Source organism: Mastigoproctus giganteus, chromosome 12 (genome assembly GCF_048544385.1).
Source record: "Mastigoproctus giganteus isolate SK-2022 chromosome 12, ASM4854438v1, whole genome shotgun sequence".
NCBI lineage: Eukaryota > Metazoa > Arthropoda > Arachnida > Uropygi > Thelyphonidae > Mastigoproctus > Mastigoproctus giganteus.
The window spans coordinates 107,179,596-107,204,294 of record NC_143586.1 but is presented as its reverse complement, the minus strand read 5'-3'; the positions used below and the strand labels follow the sequence as shown (position 1 = coordinate 107,204,294).

The following is a 24,699-nucleotide window of genomic DNA, read 5'->3' as shown; positions in this document are numbered from 1 at the left end:
AAATACTGAACCTACTGCATGAAGTGTGGTGTGGGATAAAGTCACTCACTTTCAGGCCTTGGGCAGAGGGATCAGTTCGAAACATCAGAGGCAGACGTGCAGACAACAGTGGACAAGTGGTGCTGTCTCCACTGTGGTTACCATAACTGAAGACCAAGACTACCCATCCCAACTATTTGGAAGTACTTCCTGCACTATTGACCACCAAGAAACGAAGAAGCCAACACATGAAGTGGAGCATCGAAATGAATACATTCATCGTGTAAGCATGCTACGAAGTAATGAAGCTAGAGAATGGCATGACAATGTACAGGATGAAACTACACACCAAGTGATTGGAGCGGTTCGGGCAGACCAGAGATGGACCATTGTCAAGAAGAACCTGATATCTCCTGCAATCTTGGAAGATATCAAGAAAGATGTGAGCAACCAACTACAAACAATAACATATATGGACACAATGGAACCAGAACTGGAGGAGGAACAGCAAGGCCTAGAATAGAAGAGGGGAAGAAATCTCTAGTAGAATTCAAGGGAATGGACCCCACAAAGACCAACTCAATAGGTGAATAATACCGGATTATCACAACAAAAACAAAGTAACACTAGACACCATCTGCACATCCATTTACAGTGCCGCTGTAACAGCCACCAGGGTGAATGGAAGGGGAAACCAGAAAACAATATAACACAAAACTCAAAGACAAGGAACCCCCAGCCTAGGAAAGAAGCCTACAGCAGAAGAGATAAGAGTGAAGGTACGCCAACTGACCCAGTACCAATGGAGTAACAGAAGTAAGAAGGGGATTAGGAAATTGACAGCTGTCCTAAAGAAAGACAGCAAACATCATACCTCTAATGAAAGAATACCTTGACACCCTCAAGCAGAAACTCCTGGAACTCAGAAAGACTGCCTTTCCTCACTGCCCAGAGTAAATCAGACAACAGGATATTTGATGAAAACTAGAGTCTTTTACAGGAAAATTGGACAAGAGGAGAAGGAAGGCAATGAATATAAACCAGAAGGCACCCGAGAAGTTCTGGGGTAACCTGTGTAGCAGCGAAGTTAGCCATAACAGCCATGTCCCCTGAATAGATTTAGAAAAGAAGAAAACCAAGAACATACAAGGGACGGGAGATTCAGGAGGAAGTGCAACAGTCAATCAGGAAGGCAAACTGGCGTACCCTAAAAATAGATAACATCCATGACTACTGGCACAATCAGTTCAGTTGCACACACAGGCATATAGCAGAGCAGTTCACCCAGATAATAAGGCATCCTGGCACAATCCCAGAGTCTCTGAATGATGAAATCACCTACCTGAAGGCCAAAGACACTACAAACCCAGCAAAGTACAGACCAATCATCTGTCTCCCAACAATGTACAACATTCTTACCATCTGCATTGCTAAGAAGATATGAAACCATTTCGAGAGCCAGAACATTGTGGCTATGGCAAAAGGGATGTAAGCAGACAAGCGAACAACGCAAAGGGCAATTAACCGTTGACATTGCAGATATGGAGCAAGCCTACAAGAAGCACTGCAACCTGTACAACATTTTTATTGGTTACCACAAGTCCTTCGACTCTGTACCCCATAGCTTGCTGATAGAGACACCGAAAATCTACAAAATCAACTCGACAGTGACACACTGCCTAGAAGCAACCATGGCAAAATGGAGGGCCACCAACTAGGTCGAGAACATTATGACCAGACCAATACCCATCAGAAGAGTAATCTTCCAGGAAGATGCACTGAGCACACTGTGGTTCCATCAAGCACTCAATCACTATCCGCCACGTTCAATAACAACAATTACGGATAGACCCTAAAAGATGGGATGAAGAAACTGCACACTCTGTCACCTGATGTACATGGATGAAATTAAACTCTGTGCTGCAACTGAGAGTCAACACCAACAGCTAGTCCAGAGTATGAAAGAGTTCAACACTGATATCAGGGTGCAGTTTGGCCTAGAGAACTGCTAGCTTGGGGGGAGGTGAATTCACAGACAAATAGATTAACAGTAGCTGCAGGCAGAGGTGAAAATGATTCTTGCACTGTTTTCATTACAATGAGCAGCACTGAAAGGCAAAGTGCTGGGAATTTCAAAGACTGCTGGAAGTCATCATGGAACAGGTAAATACATGGGTTGTGTTAAGGTAACTAATACTAAGAACAGGTGCATGTATATATGCAAGAACACATATGCTAGAATTAGCATTAGCATTAGTAGAGGCATTTGATGCAAGAAAGCAAGCTTATGCAGCATCAGCCAAAAAAAAAAAAAAAGTAAAAAAAGTAAAAAAAATAAATAAAAAATAACCACTTCCACTTCACCCCTCTGTTCATTCGAAATACCTGTCCAGCTGAGCCTTAAACTTATTTAGGCTATCAACTTCCACGACAAGGGATGGAAGTCTGTTCCACCTACCAACCACCCGCTGGCTAAAGGCAAATTTCTGCACATCTATCCTACATCTGTCTTTCCTCAATTTGAATTTATGCCCTCTCAGGTGATTATTCTGAGCAAGAGGAAGAATCCCATCAGCATTGAGCATGCTCAAACCATTCAAGGCTTTGTACACGTCTATCAGATCACCTCGCTGGTGCCTAGTCTCCAGACACTGTAATTCGCAAAACTTAAGCCTTTCTTCGTAAGAGCACCCCTTTGTTCCATTCACTAATCTTGTTGCCCTTCTCTGTACTCGTTCCAGCAGCTCTACATCCTTCTTGAAATGAGGCCTCCAGACCTGTATACAGTACTCTAGGTGTGGCCTGACCATTGCCTTATACAAGGGAATTATCACCTCCTTATCCCTGCTAGAAAAATTCCTATATATCATCGACAATACACCATGAGCTACTCTTGCAGCCCGTCTGCACTGCTTAGAGAACTTCATATCTGCCTGAACAACCACCCCCGGGTCCCTTTCATTCTCTACCACTGTCAGTGTAGTACCACAGAGTTGATACGTTGCTCTGGGGTTGCTGTTTCCCCATATGTAGTACTTTACATTTGTCAATGTTAAACTTCATTTTGCCACCTCTCAGCCCATCTGCTCAACCTTTCCAGATCCTGTTGCAGGATCTGGAAAGGTTGAGCAGATGGGCTGAGAAAGGTTGGAAAGGACACTACTGACACTATGCAGCAGCATAGTGTCAGTAGTGTCCTTGACAACCCTGCCAACCTTCATATCGTCTGCAAACTTGGACATTAAGCTTGATGTACCATCATCAATATCATTTATAAATACAGAAAACAATAAAGGACCCAATACTGAACCCTGAGGGACTCCACTAATAACATTAGTCCACGATGAGCAGTGTCCATTGATTACCACACTCTCTGTCTTCTCCCCCTCAACCACCTGTATCCATAGCAGCAGTCTTCCATGTGCAACAGTATCAAAAGCCTTTCTAAGATCCAAGTATAAAATATCAAAGTTATTCCCTGCATCCAGCTCTTTTGTGACTGCATCATAAAAGTATCCAATCAAATTGGTAAGGCAAGACTTCCCCTTAACAAAACCATGCGGTGTCCAAGCTATAACTGAAGTCTTGTCTAGATGATCCTGCAGTGCTTCTTTAACCAGTGCCTCCATTAATTTTCCGGAAACAGAAGTTAAACTCACAGGTCTATAATTACTTGTGTCAGCCTTTGATCCTCCTTTGTGAATTGGGGTCACATTTGCACATCTCCAGTCCATGGGTACCTCCCCTGAGTCCAAGGAAGCTCTCATAATTATGGCCAAGGGTTTGCTTACTTCCTTTGCTGCCTCCTTTAATATAACTGGATAGATCCCATTCACCCCAGGTGCCTTTCTTGTGTTTATTTTCAACAATTTCTCCTCCACTTTACTCTCAGTTATTACAAGATTCTCTAGCTTACTGCCAGAGTTGAATACACCTCTGGCATTCCCCTCGCTGAATAACTCCTCATGTGTGAATGTCGATGCAAAATATTCATTTAGTTTGTTAGCTACCTGAGCAGGATCATCAACAGTTGACCCATCGATATCAAGTGGACCAATCTGATTCATCCCCTTCCTTCTAGAGTTTTCATAAGTAAAGAACGCTTTGCTGTTTTTCTTCGCATCCCTTTCCAAGGATTTCTCATTATCTGCCTTCGCCTGCCCAACCTCCTTTGTAACTTGGTTACAGATCAACTTGTATCTATCATAGGCTTCTGTGTCACGTGTTAATTTGTATGTATCCCATGCATTTTTCTTCTCTGCCATATGCCTCATTAGTTCATCTGACTTCCATTTAGGCCTAAACCTTGAACAATATTTCTTATTTGGTATGTAAAGCCTAGTAGCTTCCAAGATAAGTTCTTTGAATGCTTCACATTTTGAATTTGCTGTTGTTAACATCATCAGTTGATCCCACTGTATAGAATTTAAATACTGTCTCAGTTCATCGTAGTCGCCTTTACGAAAGCAATACCCCTTCCCTTTACCCCTAATGGTAGTTACCTCTTTGAGTAAATCCCACTTTAGAACACTGCCTCGTAGTGGTTCATTTATCTGCAGATTCTTAATGCATGAAGAATCACTACTGATAATCAAATCAAGAGTATTATTCCCTCTAGTTGCCTCCCAAACATGCTGATGTAGAAAACAATCATCCAATAAATCCACAAAAGCCTTGCTAGTGTGTGAGTGACCAGCCCCCAAATTCCAGTCAATATCTGGGAAATTAAAATCCCCCATTATAAGACTCTCTGATTTACTGGCCCACTCTATTTCTCTGTACAGTTTCTTATTATACTCATCAGAGTCATTAGGTCTTATAGCACACTCCTACTCTCAATTTTGATCTCCCAATGTCACACCAAACTGACTCGACACTGCACTGTCCAGCGATGTCGACTGGCTTCACTTCCTTGGATTTTATGTGTTTCTTAACTAATAGCATAACCCCTCCTCCCTTCCTATCCTGTCTATCCTTTCTGTAGACATTGTACTCCCCAAATTCCAGTTCTGCATTCCTTATATCTGTGTGACACCACGTCTCTGAAATCCCAGCAATATCTGTCTTTGATGTTTTGAGCAATACCTCAAATTCATCAAATTTATTTACTAAACTCCTAGCATTGGTGTACACGCAAGTATACATGCACCTGCTCTTCCTTTTAGCCACCCTAACATAACCCATGTGTTTACTTGTACCCCAATGATTCCCAGCAGTCTCTGAAATATCCTGCATCTTATTTTCCAGGCTGCTGCTCATTCCAGTAGAAGCAGTGCAAGAATCACTTTCTCCTCTGCCAGTTGCTACTGTTAATCTATTAGTCCTTGTATCCCCCCAATCTAGCAGTTTTCCAACCCACCTAACACTGCCTCGATAGCATCAGCAAACATTCTTGCACGCTTTCTATTTAAGTGTATCCCATCCCTGTAGAAGCAGTCTCTCCTGTTAACAAGTACAGACCAGGCTGAAAAAAATTCTACCCCTTGAGCCCTGCACAATCTTTCCAGGGCCGAATTGATCGACAGGGCTCTCATCATATACTCCCCCCTATCGTGTCTGGGCAGAATTGCAGACACTTTCAAATTCAACCCTAATTCACGGCTTTTTTTCATCAGTGACCTGTACTTGTTAAGTAATCTTCTGTCCAAACAAATAACAGACGTTCCATCTCTTCCAGTTCTTTATATCTTGATCTAATGCCTTTTGTTGCACTTTGAGTTGTTCTTGCTATAAAAGTTGCTTTTATTTTCTCTGCATTCTTTCTAATTGTTCTCAACAGTTAGGTTATGCTGTTTTCAAACCTAACTTTAAAGATTAAGTTAGGAAATAAGGCTTCCTAACTTCATCTGTTATGCTGACATGTCAGTCAGTATATCGTTCTCTGCTTTTACTCCCATAACCAGTAACACACGCGGCATCTCCATAGCCAGGTGGGAAGGAGCAGCAGTCCGCAGCACACGCTTCTTGATTAGATTGGGGTTCGAGCCCGTCACCACCAAATACGGAGGATGCGGAAAGGTCAGGGAATGACCACCACATATCCCGGAGCAATATGGCCTTAGTTGCTAATGCTCCTAAAAACCAAAATAACAAACAACAACAGTAACACACACACACACACACACACACACACACACACACACACACACACACACACACACACACACACACACACACTGTCTGTTTGCCAAGAATGCCGGCAGAAATGTGGTAGCAGCAAACCAGTTTGCCATGGTACTCGTGTTGGCTTTCTTTACTTTAGCCACTTTTCTTTTTCTCTCTGAACCTGCAGTATCTTCACCAGCATGCTTCCTTTTCACACCGTTTTCAAGTATTTTACTCATTTTTAAGGAATAAAGCACAATTGCAGTATAAAAAGTACAGAAATGAAGAGGCATGTTTGATACACACAAACAAAGCAGTGCACCTGTAGCAACTGAATAAACAATGCAGTAAGTGTTGCATTCAGCTGTTGTGATTCTGCAGCGCTTGACTGCCATTTCTTTTAAATGTAAAGCCGAGTGGGGCATAAGCAAATTTGGTTTGTGTTATACATGTCATCGTTCCCCTATTTATAGATCATGTATGATCAAATTCATGTAGTGTAAACACGTGTTATACGAGGACTGATTGTACTTCCAGGAAAACACAGCACCAATCGGTGAAGCCATAAGAAAGATAGATAAATGGCACACAACACTCAACCTCAACAAAGAGATCACACTCGCACAGATAGAAGAAACAAAGACAGAAAGATGGGCAAAGAAGACATTCCATGGCAGACACTGCAGTGACCTCCATCAAGACTACATAGATAAGATGTCATGAAAGAAAGGCTTCCCCCAAGACTGAAATGATTCATGCTCGCTATCCAAAATCAGGTAATCGCCTCCAGGAAATACATCAGAAGCTAGTGCAAAAATGCCAGCTGATCAAAGAAAGGTAACCATGTTACAAGTGTGAGCCTCAGGCCATACTAGAGACTTCTACTCACTGACTATACTGGAACTGAGCTGTAATAATGGACAGAACAATCCTGCGTAACAGACCAGATATAACCCTCATCGACAAGAAGTCCATGGCTACCTACCCGATTGACATAGCAGTGCCCACCACCAGGAACCTCCAGAAAACATAAGAGGAAAAGATCAGAAAGTATTTAGATCTAAGACAGGAAGTGACAGTTATGTGGAACTAGTAACATCCATCCTGATCACCACGTGATCAGAATGGTTATTACTTGTGGATGATATCTTAATTGCTTTCTTCAACCACCGATTCAGTGCCAAAGAGCCTCCATAGAATCTACCAACCATAAACCTCCCAGAGAACACTTACATGGAACTCCAGAAAACTGTGATCCTGAACTCTCTCTTACTATCTTTAGGATATTAAGAGTTTCTCGACCAACAATAATAATAGTAACCGGACAACCAAACACCCCATGCACTTGGTACCAGTATCCACCATAAAAGCCAGGAAAAACCCCATAAAGGATTAATGGTTTTTTTAATAATAATAATAATAATAATCTGCAGCCATGCTGCCTGCAAGGCTTTCTACAGTGTCGGAACAGATAATGGTTGCATGTCCATGCCCTTCACTTTCTGTTCCAGAACATGCCACGAGTGATCAGTTGTGTCGAGACAGCATTTGTCATCAACAATGATCAGTGTTGAAGTCAGGCAAAACCGGATGCCAATAAAGATGGATGATATCTTCATTGTGTTCCTCAAACTACTTGTGAAGTGCCGGTGTGATGATACAGTGCATTATTGTCTTGGAAGATCCCATTTCTGTCTTGGGAAAAACATAGCAGGGGACACACAGTCTCCTAGGAGCTGCCAGTAGACCTCATTAGCGAAACAATGGTCCATATGCACCAGGGCCTTAGTTCTTGCCAGCAAAACATGCCCTAAATTAAGCAATCAGCATCACCTACTTGGATAGTGGGCACGTTGCACCAGGTATTTGTACTCATCCAACCAACACACTCGTTTCTAATCCTCCAATGGCCAACCAGCATGTTGTTAACACCACAGCATTTGCCATCAACAATGATCAGTGGTGAGAAGAGGGGGTGTCTCTGGTCGCCTGCTGTGGAACTCCCATATGTCTGAGTGTGCGGCATATCGTCATTTGGGATATTATTTTTGCATTCCCCAAATTGTATTGCAATATCAACTGTCGCACAGTGATCTGTTGTTGAGCCAATACACCATGCTGCACCCTTTGTCTCCACAAACATCCACCTTGAATAATCCTTTACAGTTCTGTCTGCAGGAGGTGGTTTGACTCATTGAACATCATTCTTTGTACACCTTAAGTACAGTGGGCTATGAGCATTGGGACAAGACATGCCATTTCCAATATGGAAGCACCTCAAGCTCAAGCACAAAATCATGTCCTTTTGAAATTCTATGATATCTTTACTACATCCCATTACTGCTACTTTGACTTGCATGACCAGATGCAAATAACCGCTGGTCTAGCATACAAAGCTGTTCGGTTTTATGCTGTAGACTATGTGGCATAGTCCATTAAGGTTGGGGGTGGTCACAATTCAATGGTGTGTGTGTGTGTGTGTGTGTGTGTGTGTGTGTGTGTGTGTGTGTGTGTGTGTGTGTGTGTGTGTGTGTGTGTGTGTGTGTGTGTGAAGATACATGTATATGCACCTATTGCCTTCACAACTTCCATCCATCCGTCTGTATGTGAGGGGGGGGGAGAGGACTCCCAGTATACAGGTTTTCGTGAAATTTATGTTTGGGCCTTCTAAAAATATTCGTCCAGCCATTCAAATTTCATTGAAATCCAACAATTAATATTTCTTTTTTCCATACGAATTGTATGGGTTAAAAAGGGGGGGGGGGGTATTCATAAATTAAATTTAGTTTAAATGCTATATATGGAGAGAAAAAAGAGGGAGGAGTATATGGGAGAAGAGCAATAAATGCTCTGCAGTTGAATAGCCACCTTTGTTGTGGAAGTTGATAGCTTAAATAAATTCAGGGTAGAACTAGACAAACTTTTGGAGGATGAAATGGGAAGGGTTTTTTGGCTGATGCTGCTTTGCTTGCTTTCTTGCATCATATGCTTCTACCATTGCTAATTCTAATAAATGACTAAGTTTAAAGAACATAAAACTATAGTTTTATTAAGTGTTGTATAAAGTGTTATAATTTTAGTAATTAATTGATAAGGAGATAACTATACTGTATTTACTTTTTCTCTGCTATTAATCACAGAAAAATAAAAAACAATATTCATTTAATTTAATTTATGAAAAAAATCTTGAATGCATCTAAAATGTATGTGTACCAACCAACCTGTTTCGTAATATATGCATATATTTTTAAAAAAATTAATATAAATAAATTTCTATTATGGCCTTCATATTATGCTGCCTCTTTTGAAATTAATAAACCAAGTTCGGTGATTCTGCTGTCTGTCATCGCGAGCAATTGATTTTTTGCTGAATCTCAAAAACATGAAATTTCCTTTGAACTTCACTTTCATATAAAATATCTATATGGAGGATAAAATATATAGGAATTACAAATGCGTTTATTTTACGCTGCACTGTACTGCACTGCATTGAGATTTGAAATAAATTTTAGAAAGCGCTGAAAAAAATTACTACAAAACTTTAGGCAGTTTAGTCTCCTCTGCTTCTAGTGCTCCTGAAAGTAAGGGATTTGTGAAATAAGATATAATACAAAAGAATAAAAATTAGAATACAACTTATATAAAGATGGATTTTTATATGCTCTGACCTTAGTTTTTTCATATATGCTTATGATTCCTGGTGAAGTGGAGCTTTGGTGGACAAAATCCTTCTTCATATAATTTTTCATTAATTTTTTTTTTTTTTTTACCTTTTTTTTGTTTTTTTTTTTTTTTATTATTATTATTTTTTATTTCACAGATCTTGTGGCCTTCAAAAACACCAGTTTCAGAGAGGAGACTTTGGTGCAGGGTAAAATAAGCATGATTCATATTTTTATCTTTGGAAACAAGGAGTTACAGCAGGCTGAGTCACAGAGTAATAGTTGGGGAGGGAGACTTTTTTTTTTTTTTTTTTCAGAAACCGCAAAGAAACTTGAAATCATGGAACTACTGAAACATTTATATTTTTGACAAGCCTCAACTTTTCAATGAGTGTTTTAACTTATGTTTCCAAAGCTGTTTTACCAAGCATCAAATGAAATATTGCAAACTGTTATTATTTTAAATTGCTCATTTCAAAAAATTACAAATCATGTGGTAATAACACATTTTCACTAAATAACTGCATGTAGAGGACTAGTGTGTGTGTGTGTGTGTGTGTGTGTGTGTCTTCATATAGATACATACATACATACATTATGTATAAGAATAGATTATTTCTTATATAATTATATTTCTTATACATAATGTATATATTTCTTATATATGTATAAGAAATATAATTTTAGTTATTGAATGAGTTGCTGTGGATATATTATTATTAGCCATATGGTGCAAGGAAGACGTGCATGCGTGCGTGTTGAAACAGTATATATTATAAGGTAATATGATTGTCAAGAGGTAAGGAGTTTTATATTATAAGATCTGAAAATATATAATAACTTATACCAATAAATGTATTTTATTAATTTCATAGTTTTTAAATTCTTCTTTTAAATAAATATGATATGATTTTTGAAAAAGTAATTTTTTAACACTGAAATGCTAAAGGTTTTGTGTTATTTAAATTATATAAGCATATTTATATCTGTTAAAATATGCATATTCATTTGCATAATGTATATTGATATATTAAATTATATAATCGCTGTTGATATCAGGGCCGGCTCTAGGAGTGTGCTAGTGAGGCACTGCTAGACGTGCTACCATTTATATATGCATGTTAAGATATGATATGAATTAGGCGCATTTACAAGATTTTTGCCTCTGGTGCTACAAATGCTAGTGCCAGCCCTGGTTGATATGCTATTCTAAGTTGAGATAGTAATCAACTTTTGATTATTAATAATAAACATAACAAAATGAATACTTTGGGTTAATTTGTATATATGAACTGGCTGCTGATAATTAGAAGCCATCTATAACAAGAAAAACTATAAAAAAATAGAAGAGAATTGTTGAGTTTTATTGTGTATATTTTTTGCTATTTCTTTTTTGTTAATCTTTGTGTTCATTGTTCAGAATGGTCAATGCTAATTAGGTTCACAAAACACAGTTTTATAAAGCAGCAAGAAATCTTTTTAAAAGCTTATCTTTTGTTAAAGCTAAATGAGCCCTTGTAAATATGTTTGATATACCATGTTGAAGTGCTATATGATCACTGAATAGCAAGAAAATCATAGTAGAAGGACATTGTTAGATCTGTAAAATTTCAGTAGCATTCCATATAGAGGGCATTAGTATTTAAACTTAGAAATAATTATAGTAGTAAAAGGAAAAATCATATCTGGTAATTAAAAAGTTAAAGGAGTCTAACAAATAAAATAAAAAATGGAAATAACACCAAGTGAATTAAAGATAGATAAAATATCTAAATGCTGAATTTGAAAATATGGCTCAGCTTGCCCTCCTTTTATGCTTTGATCCTTGAAATAATTGCATAATGAAAAAGGCCAAGGAATGGTGCATGTTAAAACTAAAATACATTGGCAATAGCTAGCTAGATGGCTTTAATATTTATAAAACATATATACATTGTCATTAATATCCAGATATCTGCAAATAACCTTTATTTACAGGAAAACTAATAGCATATACTGAAACCTTTAGTCTTTGCGATAGCCTCTAGTCTCTGTGGAATACTCTTTACCAGTTTCTTGTAGATATCCTCTGATATTTTCCACCATTTGGCCTTCAAAGTGATGATCATTCTGGCTCTGTTTTACAGCAGTTTCTCCTCACACACAGCTGACAATTCAGTTTATCCTAGCAGGCTGGCTGGTCCAACTTTTCGATGCCCATATCCCCAAACCAGTCCATCACAACGCGAGCAGTATGATATGGAGCTTCCAGGGAAGCCCATACATACTGATACAGATAGGTTTCCCCAATGTGCTGCCACTACATAGGTAATTGTTCAGGGCATCTGTATAGATGTTGTCAGCATTCATGGCTTTGTCCAAAACAAATAATAGTGCCAGGGCTAAAACACGAAAAACAGCCCCAAATCATCACCTTGCCAGCCAGCTGGTAACTTCCAGGCATCTGCCACACTCAGGCATAACTGTCGGGCTGGTATACCGTGTGCCATGACTTGTCACTCCAAAACACAGCTTTCCATTGGTTTAAAGTTCAAAAAATGGCAGACCTTACACCAAGCAAGATGACAGTGTGGAATTAGTTGGAATGATTAATAATGGCTTACGGACAACTACATGACCATGATAATCCAAATTGTGTAGCATCTTGCATGCTGTGCTGGTGCTGATACATGTCCTAATCTTGTCATTGAGGGAATGTATGTGTGCTACAACAACAACGTCAACTACATTCCAAGTGGACGATTCTTTGCAGCGCTCTCCTATCACATTCTATCATCTTTGGAGATTTTCATAATTAATTTGTGCCAGTTTTAGCACCAGTCCACTTCTGTTTGCAGATCACATCACCAGTTATCGAACTAGAGATATTTAGTGCTATTGCCACACTGAAAAGTCTTAACTCCATCGATTGTGGCATCTTGCATTCACAATTGTACTACTTTATAAATATGCTCATAGGACGTCAAGACGTCCTATGAGCATATTTATATTTGTGACCTGTGGTTGATGGGTAGGATGTGACTTACTATCAACAGGGAGGTGTCAAGATATATATAAATATATATATATATATATATAAAGTGAAAAAAAAGAGTGAGGGAGCTAGAGAGGGATAGAAAGTATAATAGATAAGCAATTGCAAAAATGATGAAGTAATTACAAAATTTGCAAAATATGGATGTTGCCACACAACTTACAAAACTCGGCAGGTGCAATGGCCAGGATTGCAAGCAAAATAGCAACATATGTGTCTTCATTTCTGATCTAAACCACAAGCCAAAGGGTAAAAAGCATAAACATATATAAAAATGAGAATAAAATTTTCTGAGCAAAATAAAAAAAAATTTTAGGATTAAAAGAGGGAGTATTTTGAAAATGGCTTGTGAACTTTACAGTTGGCACTATGAAGATGAGAAACTAAAAACTGGAATCGACAACAGAAATTTCAAGTGTCAACTGTTCACAAGCAATTATAAAAATACCCCCCCCCCCCTTAAATCCTTGAAGAAAAACTTTTATTCTCATTTTTATTTATGTACAGCAGACTCGATTTACCAGAATTGGATTAACTGGGAAGCGGGAAACAGGATACTTCAAGACTTCAAAATTAAAAAAAAAAAAAAAAAAATCAACTAGAAATCATAAAATTTAGGTATTAAGTAGAATCAGTATAAACAGAAGTTTTCCAAGTCGTAAATAAGCATCATTATAAGTAATCATTGGGAGATTAATGTACCTATTATCTTGCAACCCCCGCTGTCTTTTCACACCTGCTGCTCAAAAAAAAGAAATGTTTAGTTTGTTTTAGTGCATTGCGTCGTTCTGTTTCGTTGTTTATGTCAGGGATGTCAAAAATTTTTTTTTAGTAAATATATATATATATATTTTTTTGTTTAGAAATCGCGAAAATGATGGATAAACACAAAAGATTTGTGCTTTCAATTGAACCACAATCAGCTCAGATCGATAAGTGGAAATGTTGAAAAAGTTGAAAGCCCGCATCCGTAGAGTTCCACTGGACAAAAATCTTAATGCAGTTCTTCTTCTCTGTGACAGTGCATTGTACTTCCTCACCCCTCTTATAGCTGGATCTTGCACCTTCCAACTATCACCTCTTCAGCCCGCTGACGAATACACTCCATGGAACACATTTTGCAGATGACAACCAGCTCAAGCACAGTGTTTGTGAAACCCTCCACAGCAAGAGTAAGGACTTTTACATGATTGGAATACAGCATCTGACTCAGGTGTGGCAGAAGTGCATAGAAAATGATGGTAACTTTATGGAAAAATAACTGTGTTCATTAATGATTGAGAATTAATTGATGTAAAAGGCGTAGTTATAGGAATTAAATGTTCTGAGGTAAAAAAAATGGGAGGCATTACTGGTGACAAGAGTTGAGTATATGGGTATGACCCAAAAACCAAGCAAGAATCATCTCAGCAGAAGACCCTATCTTAGCCCCAGCCGAAGAAACCCCGACAAGTGAGGAGCAATGTGAAGTCCATGCTTATCTGTTTTTTGGACATGAAAGGATTATCCATAAGGAATTCGTCCCTCCTGACCAGATCATCAATGCAAAGTTCTACTGTGACATCCTGAGGCGGGTTAAGAGAAGCCATCAGGAGAAAACATCCGAAGAAGTGGCTCACAAAGAACTGGGTCCTTCATCATGACAACGTGCCAGCCAACACATCTCATTGTGGTGCAGTTTTTGGCATCCAACAACACGACAATGTCCCCATCCCCTTATTTTCCAGACAGCCCCCTGCAACTTCTTTCTCTTCCCAAGAATGAAAATAAAGGTGAAGGTCGAAGATTTGAAGCATAGAGGATATCCAAACCGAATCGCAGGCAGTGCTGAACAATAGGACGAAGGACTTTCAGGATGCATTCAAATCATGGGAGAAGTGCTGGAATCAGTGTTTACGTTCTCAAGGGGACTACTTTGAAGGTGATGGTGGTGGCGAATAATACCCAGGGTGGGTAATTTTATAAATATATTTCGGGAAGTTTTGGGTAGTACCTCATATATTCTGTAACAAATTTTAGTAATAAATTACAGCCATGAAGTCAGCTATAGCTAATGTTATTTTTTAATATTTAAATTTTTTTTAATATTAAATATTTTTTAATATTTAAAAAACAATGGTTTGGGAAGTTTGTTTAAGAATGGGAAAGATCCTTTTACTTTTTTATCACTGCTTTATCCCGTAATTTCTCTACCTAAATTCTGTGACAATTGTAGCTCACTTATATGCTCTTCCTCAAACAATTATATGCTCTTCCTCTCCAAAGGATGAAGGTCTCTAATGAAATACTACAATAAATGAATTAGAGACCTCCATTCATTATCTCTAATGATGGAGGTCTCTAATGAATTACCACACACACACACACACACACATAGGTATCATAAACATACTTATATGTGCTCATGTAGTTTAAACAAAGTGCATTGTTTTTTACATTGATCTGTATAATTAGATATTGTAAAATAAGATCGCAAATTATTAAAATCCTGATATCGGAATTCTCCTCTTTTCTTATTGTTTAGATAGAATTTTTACGGAGAAGATATGTAACTGTTTTCTAAATTACCATGGTTTAAATAACTGCAATTAAACAGTTTTGTTTGATAACACTGTTTTTTGTTTGTTTTTTTTTTTAATTAATATGGACAAAATTAAATTGTGTAGAGATTTCTATAGCTTTATACTTAATATTATACAGTGTTTTCAATTTATGTATAAGAATATATATTCTTCTGTTATTTTTGTAAATAGCTGCTTTTCTTTAAAAAAAAATCTATATTTATTGATGATACCATTTGGTTTTTGCATTTACATTATATAGTTATATATTTTATCACAGAAAAAAATTAGTGCAGCTTTTGTGATAACTGGTTAAGCTCATGTGTGTTATCCCATGTTTTCTTTACCAGTGCGATTTAATAATTATATTAATAAAATTTTGTATCTAGTGCACATGTAGTTATTATATCTTTATTAAACCAAATAATATAATAAAATATTAACATGAACTCCATTAACATAAATATAATCTATGCGAGGGGGGAAAACTTATTTGAAAACAAGCCATTTGGTGCCACAAACTGCTAAACATAAGTGGTAAACAATTTCTGTGGTAAAAGAATGAATTAAACAACAATCAGGATCTGTATAATAAAACTGCATTTAAGTTAATGTGAATGGAAAATGTGCAATTTATTTGATTTTAGCAAGTTGGGTAATAGTACATTATAGATAGCTATATATCTTACCACAGAAAGATCAATGCAGCTTTTGCTGATAGCTTCAGCATATCCAAATGTGACAATTCCTAATGAAAGAATTTTTTTGGAATTTTATTTGCCTCTTCCTTCTGCCACACTGCTGGTTTAAGTTTACTGTGCAATTCGAAAAAAGGAGAATAAGTAACATTAGTCTTCTCCTTAGGTGAAGCGGTACTTATTCGAAGTAGTGCAATATCATGGCAACTCGTTGTGAAGGTAATTCACAATATGAGATATAACTTAAAACGATGCCGCCTTATAAATATTCTGTTTATTCAGAAATGGCTGTGTATTAATGATGCTATTGCACTTAATATATACATAGCCAGAGCTAGGAGTGTTAGAACTCTTGCTATATTGGTGTACCCAATTCACTGATCAAGTTTTTTAAGTTAAGTAGCAAGAAATAATTTAAATGGGTAATTTAAAAATTTTTTTCTTAATTCTGTACCTATTTGACCTAATAAGATCAGGAAACCACTATGTATTTCTGTTACGACCAATAAACTGATTAAATAACTTTATTAAAAACAAATAAAATAAAAGGTACATAAAACTGATGTGAATAAAAGCAAAACAGTAGCTTTCGTGGCGATGTGGCCCTTCTTCGGCTGAATAGTGAGTGGTAGTATATACATTACATGGAATAAAATAAAATGAAAGAAGAGTCACTGGGCAAGAACAGATGTCTGGTGCCAGTAATACAAAACCATAAACACCAGCGCTCATCGCACTGTAAAATGGCAGATTCCATAATTGGGTGTATGTGCACTTCCTTATTACAGTTCAAGAGGCTTACAATTGAACTGTAATAAGGGAGTACATGTACACCCGATTATGGAATCTGCCATTTTACAGTGCTATGAATGCTGGCATTCATCTCGTGTTCGTGGTTTTCCATTACCGGCACGAGACATATGATCTTGCCCAGTGACTCTTCTTTATTTTATTTTATTTTATTCCATGTAACGTATAAAAGTTATTTAATCAATTCATCGGTTGTGACAGAAATACATAGTGATTATGGAACCTGAAGGTCAGGGCCTTGTTTTTCAAAAAAAATTGCTGATGTCCTTTTTATTCCAACGCAGCGCCGTAAATACATTTTTATGCTTGTGCTTCTCCAATTAAAAAAAAAATTAATGGTGCAGATTTGGGGCCAATAATATACTTGTGGATTATTTTAGGCATTCACACTTTTTTTTTTTTTTTTTAATTCCCACAAACCTCTCCATTTTCGGTAGCTGTTGTACATCAATGAGCTCAAAGGTGCCCTCACAAAGCCTTATTACTTTTACCTGGATTACAACTAGACTAACAAGAACACAATGCCAGGTTTCATCCGCTATTCAAATTACGAGAAGTTTTCAACTGCTGCAGTGAATCTATCTCAGATTCTAATTATTTTTGCTTGCTTAATTAGGATGAGCCTTTAACCCTCTCCAAAATTCTAGCCTTATCTGTGAGAACTGATACCACCATTGTATGCAATCTTGATTATATTTAATTTAATTTCAAGAGCAAGAGGCTTTTTTTGTATTTTTATTACTGAAAGAAACATCAGCAGCATTGCTGCACTTTCTTTTTTATGACCAGGTTAAGAGATAATATAGGTGGGAACACAAAACTGGTATTCAACTATATGCTGTAATTAGCATTAGTTGAGGCATATGATGCAAGGAAGCAAGCTTATACAGCATCAGCCAAAAAAAAAAAAAAAAAAAAAAATTTTCCCATCTGGTAAAATATCACTTCAAATGTTTGTCTAATTCAACCTTAAATTTATTTAAGCTATCAACTTCCACAACAGCTGGAAATCTGTTCCAGCAATCAACTACCCACAGGATAAAGGCAAAGTTCCACACATCTATTCTACAACTATCTTTCCTCAATTTGAATCTATTCCCCCTCACTTAATCTGAGCAAACGGAAGAATCTCATCAGCATTGAGCCTGCTCAAACTATTCAAGGCGTTGTACACCTCAATCAGATCACCTCGCAGGTGCCTAGTCTCCAGATGCTGCAACTTGTAGAACTTAAGCCTCTCATGGTTTAATACTGAAAACATTTGCATCCCACACGCACGCACACTTTAATTTATTGAGAATTATAGAACTACATCTGTATAAAGTTCGCTTTCCATAAGGATGTCCATACTGTAAGCTGCAATTTTAAATCAAAATGGCAGCAATTTCACAAATTTTCAGTTCATACAGCAAATACTAAAATGAAATATCTTTGAGAACTGACACACACAAGTACACTATGCAATCTTGATTATATTTAAATGAATTTAAATTTAAACAGGGCTTTTGGGTACTGGTTACTACCACAGTGGTCAAGATTTTTGGAGCTCCAGCAAATGCCAAGTTTTCATTTATATCTGGTTGTTTTATTGACTTGATTGTTATACTAAATTATTTTCTATAGGTAGCTTTATAGTTCTAGCCAAGCTCAATGGTTTGTTTTGAATTTAGATAGCAATTTTGAAAGTTAATACTTAGTGAGTGTCTGTAGATTTTACATTTGTAACTGGCCGCCATTGTTATACGATACGGAACACTGTGAGGTTTAGCATAAAACTAGATATCAAGATATGTAGCACTGTATCAGAAATCTGTTAGATTAGTATATTATTATCAATAAAATTTATTAAACTTATTAAATTTCATTGTTAATTAAATTATACTTAAACAAAATAATTAGCATTAGTAGAGGCATTTGATGCAAGAAAGCAAGCTTATGCAGCATCAGCGAAAAAAAAAAAATAAATAAATAAAAAATAACCACTTCCACTTCACCCCTCTGTTCGTTCGAAATGCCTGTCCAGCTGAGCCTTAAACTAATTTAGGCTATCAACCTCCACGACAAGGGATGGGAGTCTGTTCCACCAACCAACCACCCGCTGGCTAAAGGCAAATTTCCTCACGTCTATCCTACATCTGTCTTTCCTCAATTTGAATTTATGCCCTCTCAGGTAATTATTCTGAGCAAGAGGAAGAATCCCATCAGCATTGAGCATGCTCAAACCATTCAAGGCTTTATACGCCTCTATCAGATCACCTCTCTGGTGCCTAGTCTCCAGACACTGTAATTTGCAAAACTTAAGCCTTTCTTCATAAGAGCACCCCTTTGTTCCATTCACTAATCTTGTTGCCCTTCTCTGTACTCATTCCAGCAGCTCTACATCCTTCTTGAAATGAGGCCTCCAGACCTGTATACAGTACTCTAGGTGTGGCCTGACCATTTCCTTATACAAGGGAATAATCACCTCCTTATCCCTGCAAGAAAAATTCCTATATATCATTGACAATACACCATAATCTACTCTTGCAGCCGGTCTGCACTCCTCAGAGAACTTCATATCTGCCTGCACAACCACCTCCAGTTCCCTTTCATTCTCTACCACTGTCAGTGTAGTACCACAGAGTTGATATGTTGCTCTGGGGTTGCTGTTTCCTATATGTAGTACTTTACATTTGTCAAGGTTAAATTTCATTTGCCACCTCTCAGCCCATCTGCTCAACCTTTCCAGATCCTGTTGCAGTAGCATAATGTCAGTAGTGTCCTTGACAACCCTGCCAACCTTCATATCATCTGCAAACTTGGACATTAAGCTTGATATACCATCATCAATATCATTTATAAATACAGAAAACAATAATGGACCCAATACTGAACCCTGAGGGACTCCACTAATAACATTAGTCCACAATGAGCAGTGTCCATTGATTACAACTCTGTGCCTTCTCCCCCTCAACCACCCCTTTATCCATAGCAGCAATTTGCCTCCAATGCCACACTGCTCCAATTTGTGCAGCAGTGATCCAAGTATATAATATCAAAGTTGTTCCCTGCATTCAGTTCTTTTGTGACTGCATCATAGTATCCAATCAAATTGGTCAGGCAAGACTTCCCCTTAACAAAACCATGCTGTCTCTGAGCTATAACTGAAGTCTTGTCTAGATGATCCTGCAGTGCTTCTTTAACCAGTGCCTCCATTAATTTTCCGGGAACAGAAGTTAAACTCATAGGTCTATAATTACTTGTGTCAGCCTTTGATCCTCCTTTGTGAATTAGGGTCACATTTGCATATATCCAGTCCATGGGTACTTCCCCTGAGTCCAAGGAAGCTCTCATAATTATGGCTAAGGGTTTGCTTACTTCCTTTGCTGTCTCCTTTAATATAACTGGATAGATCCCATCCACCCCAGGTGCCTTTCTTGTGTTTATCTTCAACAATTTCCTCTCAGTTATTACAAGATTCTCTAGCTTACTGCCAGAGTTGAATACACCTCTGGCATTCCCCTTGCTGAATAACTCTCCATGTGTGAACATTGATGCAAAATATTCATTTAGCTTGTTAGCTACCTGAGCAGGATCATCAACAGTTGACCCATCGATATCAAGTATACCAATCTGATTCATCCCCTTCCTTCTAGAGTTTACATAAGTAAAGAACTCTGTTGTTTTTCTTTGCATCCCTTGCAAAGATTTCTCGTAATCTATCTTTGCCTGCCTAACCTCCTTTGTTACTTGGTTACAGATCAACTTATATCTGTCATAGGCTTCTGTGTCACGTGTTAATTTGTATGTATCCCATGCATTTTTCTTCTCTGCCATATGTCTCATTAGTTCATCTGACATCCATTTAGGCCTAAACCTTGAACAATATTTCTTAGTTGGTATGTAAAGCCTAGTAGCTTCCAAGATAAGTAGTCGCCTTTACGAAAGCAATAACCCTTCCCTTTACCCCTAATGGTAGTTACCTCTTTGAGTAAATCCCACTTCAGCACACTGTGATCACTTCCACCTAGTGGTTCATTTATCTGCAGATTCTTAATGCATGAAGAATCACTACTGATAATCAAATCAAGAGTATTACTCCCTCTAGTTGCCTCCCGAACATGCTGATGTAGAAAACAATCATCCAATAAATCCACAAAAGCCTTGCTAGTGTGTGAGTGACCAGCCCCCAAATTCCAGTCAATATCTGGGAAATTAAAATCCCCCATTATAAGACTCTCTGATTTACTGGCCCACTCTAGTTCCCTGTACAGTTTCTTATTATACTCATCAGAGTCATTAGGCCTATAGCACCCTCCTACTCTCAATTTTGATCTCCCAATGCTTATGTCACACCAAACTGACTCGACACTGCACTGTCCAGTAATGTCGACTGGCTTCACGTCCTTGGATTTTATGTATTTCTTAACTAATAGCATAACCCCTCCTGCCTTTCTGTAGACATTGTACTCCCCAAATTCCAGTTCTGCATTCCTTATATCTGTGTGACACCATGTCTCTGAAATCCCAAAAATATCTGCCTTTGATGTTTTGAGCATTACTTGAAATTCATCAAATTTATTTACTAATCTCCTACCATTGGTTACCTTCCTCCTAAACTCCTAGCATAATTACCCAGACTAGAGCAGCAAAGCAGCGTTCACAGCATAGCGAGAGAGCCAAATGGTTTGATTTTAGATTCACAGTCTAAAACAATGTGTGAAATGTTTGCTGACCTGTCAAGAACAGAAGATCTACCTAGGAGGATGTCTTTTTGTGTGCTAGGTGCAGAGACTGTGAAAAAATTAGGCACCAAGTGAGCGTTATGATGGGCATCTATGAGAGTTTCAGGTACAGGGTAAATGCTCTCGAAGAAATTAATATTAGGGGTCCATCAAGCTCTCATCTGCCCAACTCAATACCAGAACTCATGTGCATCAAGCAACGCAATGGCAATATCCAAGGTAGAATGCGCTGGTCCCACAGGAGCAAGTTATTCATGGTGACTCTGTTGTCAGGGAAATGGGGAATATATTATGCAAAAAGGATAGGTGGAACAGAACCAGGGTATGTCTGCCAGGGGCAAAAGTTGATGACGTTCTAGAGCAGATATCATCTTTTAAGGGCACAAAAGGTGATATTGTTGTCTTAGGAGTAAGAAATCTGCAGATTTATTTAACAAGTACAGGTCAATGCTGAAAAAAGTCTTGAGTTAGGGTTAAATTTGAAAGTGTCTGCAATTCTGCCCAGACATGATAGGAGGAAGTATATGATGAGAGCCTTATCAATCAATTTAGCCATGGACAGATTGTGCAAGACTCACGGGGTAGAATTTTTTTTAGCTTGGTCTGTGCTTGCTAACAGGAGAGAATGCTTCTAGAGGGATGGGATACACTTAAATAGAAAGGGTGCAAGAATATTTGATGATGCTATCGAAGTAGTGGTAGGTGAGTTAGAAAACTGCTAGTTTGGAGGGATTCATCCTCACATCTGGTGAGTATGGGCTTGGCACACCCAGAGTCCTGAGCTGGATATCATTCTTCTCTTCCTTGGTGATTCCCTTGTATTTCTGACTTGTTCTTTCTCTCTCAGGGACAACTCAAGTTTTTTTTTGGCTGGTGCAGCAAAAGCCTCATGCTTCCTTGCACCATATGGCTAATGATAATAATAAAAGATTATCTGTAACCCCAGGCAGAAGCGAAAGTGATTCTTGCACTGCTTCTATTGTAATGAGTAGCAGCCTAGAGAGCAAGTTGCTTGCGATTTCAAGAGCTGCTAGAAGTCATCATGGAACAATTAAATACATGGGCTGTGTTAGGGTAACTAAGACTAAGATTCTAATGCTAAATTGATGAATTTGAAGTGCTGATCAAGACATGAAAGGCAGATATTGTTGGGATCAGAAATATGGTGTCACACAGATATAAGCAGTGCAGAATTGGAATTTGGGGATTACAATGTGTACACAAAGGACAGATAGGGTAGGAAGAAAGGAGGGGTTATGCTGTTAGTTAAGAAACACATAAAATCTAAAGAAGTCTATCCAGTTGACACTGGTGGACAATACAATGTTGAGTCTGTTTGGTGTGACATAAACACTGGGAAAGGGAAAATGAGAGTAGGAGTATGTTATAGGCCTAATGAGGCTGATGAGTATAATGAACAGTTGTGCAGAGAATTAAGAATTGGCCAGTAAATCAGAATGTCTTGTAATATGGGATTTTAACTTTCCAGATATTGACTTGAACTTGTGGGTTAGTCACTCACACGTTAGCAAGACTTTTGTGGATTTATTGGTGGATTGTTTTCTACAGCAACATGTTCAAGGGGCAACCAGAGGGAGTAATACCCTTGATCTGATTATCAGCAGTGATTATACATGCATTAAGAATTTGCAAATAAAGGAATCACTACGTGACAGCGAACACAGTGTACTGATATGGGATTTACTTCAAAATGTAACTACAATCATGGGTAAAGGGAAGAGTTTTTGTAAAGGTGACTACAGAGGTCTCAGACAGTTTTTAAATTCTATAGAGTGGGATCAACTGAATATGTTACCACAGTTGAGTTCTAAATGGGAAGCCTTCAGGGACTTCATCTTGGAAGTTACTAGGCATTTCATACCAACTAAGAAATACTGTTCAAGGTTCAGGCCAAAATGGATGTCGAATTAATTAATGACGCTCGTGGCAGAGAAGAAAAATGCATTGGATGCATATAAATTATCAGGCAACACAGAAGCCTATGACAGATATAAGCTAGTCTGTAATCAAGTCACAAAGGGGGTTAGGCAGGCAAAGGCAGACTGCTAGAAATCTTTGGCAAAGGACACAAAGAAAAACAGCAAGGTGTTCCTTACTTATGTAAACTCTAAAAGAAAGGGGATGAATCAGTTGGTCCATTTAACATAGTAGTTCGACTACTGATGATCCTGCTCACATAGCGGAGAAATTGAAGGAGTATTTTTCATCTACATTCACATGAGGAGTTGTTCAATGAGGGGAGTGTCAAGACGTTTATCAAACTGTAACAGGGAGGTAAATGATTCTGTGATAACTGAGAGCAAAGTTGGGGAGAAATTGTCAGGTGAGGTTCCCATGGACTGGAGATGTGCAAATGTGTCCCAAATTAATAAAAGGGGTTCAAAGGGTGGTACAAATAATTATAGACCTGAAAATAATGGAGTCACTGGTTAAAGGGGTGATACAGGATCACCTAGACAAGACAGCAGATGTAGTTGAGACAGAGCATGGGTTTTTTAAGTTGAAGTCTTGTCTGACCAATTTTATTGGATACTACGATATGGTCATAAAGGAACTGGAGGCAAAAAATAATTTTATTATCATATACTTGAATTTCAGGAAAGCTTTTGATACTGTTATCGAAGTATCAAATGCAATATATAAGTTGCACATGAATGACTGGAGTGGTGTAGCATTAAGGGCAAGTTACTGCAATGGATAAGGGGATGGATGAGTGGGAGATAGCAGTGAGTGGTAATAAATGGACAATGCTCTGCGTGGCCTAATGTTATTATCGGAGTCCCCCAGGGTTCGGTGCTGGGCCTGTTGTTCTTTTGTGCATTTAACAATGAATTGTGATGAAGGTATATCAGGCTTAATGTCCAAGTTTTCAGTTTTCAGATGATACAAATGTTGGCAGTATTGTTGATGACACTAAAGACAGTATGCTACTGCAACAGGATCTAGAATAGTTAGGCAGATGTACTGCGTATGGGTAGAGAAATGTACAAGCATGTGGTGCTACACTCAAGGATGCGGAGAATGATAAGGGCCTGGGGGTAATTGTGCAGTCAGATGTGAAGTTCTCTGAGCAGTTCAGATGGGCTGCCAGAGCAGGTCATGGAG

At 38.1% G+C, this 24,699-nt stretch overlaps 1 protein-coding gene across 3 annotated transcripts in view; it reads left to right on the top strand.

Annotated features, from left to right (window-relative positions):
* Cpsf6 (cleavage and polyadenylation specificity factor subunit 6) overlaps positions 1 to 24,699 on the top strand; it is an 821,382-nt gene that overhangs the window by 563,772 nt on the left and 232,911 nt on the right. The window lies entirely within an intron of this gene.